We start from the raw sequence: 4039 nt of genomic DNA on the forward strand, positions 1-4039 counted from the left end.
AGCAGCAGCAGCAGCAGCAGCAGCAGCAGCAGCAGCACCACCACTACCACCACCACCACCACCAACACCAACACCAGCAGCAGCAGCAGCAGCAGCAGCAGCAGCAGCAGCAGCACCACCACTACCACCACAACCACCACCAACACCAACACCAACACCAGCAGCAGCAGCAGCAGCAGCAGCAGCAGCAGCACCACCACTACCACCACAACCACCACCAACACCAACACCAACACCAGCAGCAGCAGCAGCAGCAGCAGCAGCAGCAGCACCACCACCACCACTAGCATCCGCAAACAGCAAGTAGTAGCACCATCAGCAGCAGTAGCAGTAGCAGAACCACCACCACCACCACCACCACCACCACCACCACAAGCAGCAGCAGCAGCAGCAGTAGCAGTAGCACCAGCACCAGTAGCAGCAGCAGCAGCAGTAGCACCAGCACCAGCACCAGTAGCAGCAGCAGTAGCAGCAGCAGCAGTAGCAGTAGCACCAGCACCAGCACCAGCAGCAGCAGCAGCAGCAGCAGCAGCAGTAGCAGTAGCACCAGCACCAGCACCAGCAGCAGCAGCAGCAGCAGCAGTAGCAGCAGCAGCAGCAGTAGCAGCATCAGCAGCAGTAGCAGTTGTAGCAGATAGCGCCGGGGGACACAGCAAGCAGCAGGAAGCAGTAGTACTAGTAGTAGCAGTAGGTGGTGTTTCGCTGATGTCGGTGATAGTGAAGCTCGCATGCAGCAGGAAGACGGCTGACATGTTTTCACTGCCAGACAAATCACTGCAAATATTGTAAACAAATTTGCAGCGCCGCGTCGCTGCCTAGAGAGAGGGGGTGAGCGCGGGAGAGGTGTGTGTGTGTGTGTGTGTGTGTGCGTGCGTGCGTGCGTGCGTGCGTGCGTGCGGTGCGTGCGGTGCGTGCGGTGCGTGCGTGCGTGCTTTTGTGTGGTGCGTATGGTGTGCGTGTGGTGTGTGTGTGCTAGCGCGTGTGTATATCACAGGTCTTGTACGACGCGGGGGCATGGGCGGTACTACCCTACAGCTGTTATTCTAACCAGGCCCCCTCGCCTGCCTGCTGTACAGTGTACGCGCGCGTGTGTGTAGCGTGTGTGTATGTATGTATGTATGTGTGCACACACAGACCCCGGTTGTGATGGCGCTAGACTGCGTACGCTACCGAATTCTCCCCTCTCTCACGCAGCAGGCAGACATGCTACCGGTCGGCATGGTTAATGTTCTTCACCCCCTCCCTCCCTTCCCCTCTCCCCCTCTCCCCCTTTCCTCTCTCCCCCTCTCCCCCTCTCCTTCTCTCCCCCTTTCCCAACACGGTCTGTTCAGCAGCTCTATCTATGTTTCGCTCTCTGGCTCTTCTCTTTAACCTCTCTCTTCTCATCTCTCTTCAACTCTCTTTCTCCTTTCCTCTCGTCTCCTCTTCTCTCTCTCTCTTCTCTCTCATCTCTCTCTCCGGTCTCGTCTTCGTCGTCGTCTCATTCGGGGATTCTGGTATCGGTTCGCGTCTCCGATAGTCTTATCGTCCCGCTCTCTAGCTCGCTCTCATCGCTCTCCTGCCGCATCTCTCTCGGTCTCTCTCTTCCAGCCCGCAGTCTCTCTCCTCCTTCTCTCTTATCATTTCTTGACACTCTCCCCTCCTCTCTCTCGACCGTCTTTAACCTTCTCCTTTCTCCTCTCTCTCACTCTCTCTCACTCTCGCCGTCTGCAGGGGGTCCAACACATCAGTATGAGTCCTCTCCTCTCAGCCGTGCCTCCTTCTTTCTTTCTATCCCCCTTTTTTGTCCTTTTCCTCTCTCTTGCTCCTCTTCTGTCCTCTGTCCTCTTGTCCTCTGTCTCTGTCTCTCCCTCTCTCGCTCTCTTTTCCTTTCTTCTCTCCTGCTCTCCTCTCGTCTTCCTCCTCTTCCTCTCCTCTTCTCTCTCCCTCCTCTCTTCGTTCCTCTCTCTCTCTCCTCTTCTCTATCATCATAATATTCTCTCTCTCTCTATCCTCTGGGCTCCTCCCTTCTCCTCCGGCCGTCGCACATACGCTACAACCTATTCGTTGTAGCTGGGGTCCGGTCTCTCGAATCGCTGGCGAGATCCTGGCCACCACTGCCGCTTCCTCCTGCCGACACCTCTTGGCTTCGCAGGAGGCCGGGGTCCGACCCTCCCACGTGCGCGCTCCTCCGTCGTCCGCGTCCCTTCTCTCCTTCTCCCTCCGTCTCTCTCCTTCTCTCCTCTCCTGTCTCCCTCTCTCTCTCTCTCCTCCCCCCTCCTCTCTCTATCACTATCTATCTTTCCCTCCTCTTCCCTCTCCCTCCTCTCTCTCAGGGCGCACCCTCTCTCGCCTCTTTCTCCCCTCTTCTCTCTCCTCTCTACCCTGTCGTCGCGGTGGATCGATCTCTCATACACACACACCTGATGTGTGCGACGGATGCACACGACACAACACATCGTGTTTAATAGTCAGCGACAAATATGATCTTAGCCGTAAACGCTAATTAGTGCGGTCACTCAGGCGGATGTCGGCTTTTCTAACCGCGGCCGCGTGAGCCACGAAGCGCCAATAACAGCCCCGTAGGCACTGTACGAATGCACCTAACCATGGACTAACACTAACAACACTCACTAAACTAACATAACTAACACTAACCAAAACTAACTAGACACTGACTAACACTAACTAAGAATGTCTATCCCATATACTAATGGTGCAACTAACATTTAACTAATCATCCATTAAGAATGGCAGCAATATGATATTCTTACTAATGGAACTAACACTAAGTAAGAATGCACGAGCATTATAGTACTTATGAAGGAACTAACATACTAAACAACTTAAGATGCAAGCATTATATTTATGAGCACTTATGAAAGGAACTATAACACTACACTATTATCCATCTAAGAATTGGCAAGCATTATATTTATAGGACTTATGAAGGAACTAAACTCACTATTACCATCTAAGAATGGCGGCAAGCATGTATAATTTTAAGTAGCATTTATGAAGGAACTAACACTCACTATTAATCTAAGATGGCAGCATTATATTTATAGCACTTATGACGACTAACACTCACTATTACATCTAAGAATGGCAAGCAATTAAATATTTATAGCACTTATGAACGAACATAACACTTCACAATTCCATCTAAGAATGGCAAGCCTTATATTTATTAGCATTTTATAGGGAACTAACACTTCATATTACATCTAAGAATGCAGCGTATATGGTACTTTAATATGAAGGAACTACACTACCTAACACTAGTAAGAATGACAAGCGTTATAGTATTATGGTGCAACTAACACCAACTCCCATTATCAACTAAGAATGACAGGCATAATATGCGAACTAACACAAAACTATTTAAATAAGAATGGCAAGTATTTTAGAACTGCTATGGAGATTAAACATAACTAAGCTGTGAAAGCAACCGCAGTACGTACTATGGCACTAACACTTCTAATTAAAATATCAAATAAAACATTTTAGTAACCTACATACACTAATTCCACTTAATTAATATCAAACTGAGAACTGATGCAACTCTCTCTCCTCTCTCATCTCGCATCTCTCCTCTTCTCTCGTTCTCTCTCTCTCTCCTCTCTGTTCTCTCCTCTCACCTCTCTCCTCCTCGTCTCTCCTCTCTCGTCTCGTTCTCCCCCTTCTTTCCCTCTCTCTNCGAGTGGTACGGCAGCTGCGAGCGAGCGCGAAGATAAACCTGAACAACAACGATGGAGTCGTCGTCGCTACTGCTGCTGCTGCTGCTGCTGCTGCTGCTGCTGCTGCTGCTGCTGCTGCTTGGTGCGACTGTTGTTTTTTGTTATTTGTTGCAGCTAGCACGTTGTTGCTGTTTATTGAGCAGACACGCCATTGTTGTTGCTTGCTGTAGCTGACTGACACGTCGTTGTTGTTGTTGTTGTTGTTGTTGTTGTTTCTTACAGCTGACATGTTATTGTTGTCATTGTCACTGTTTGTTGCAGCTGCCACGTTGTTGTTATTGTTTGTTTATTACATTTCACACCATGTTGTTGTTGTTAGC

Source organism: Priapulus caudatus, unplaced genomic scaffold, assembly GCF_000485595.1.
Source record: "Priapulus caudatus unplaced genomic scaffold, Priapulus_caudatus-5.0.1 Scaffold1065, whole genome shotgun sequence".
Taxonomy (NCBI): Eukaryota; Metazoa; Priapulida; class Priapulimorpha; order Priapulimorphida; family Priapulidae; genus Priapulus; species Priapulus caudatus.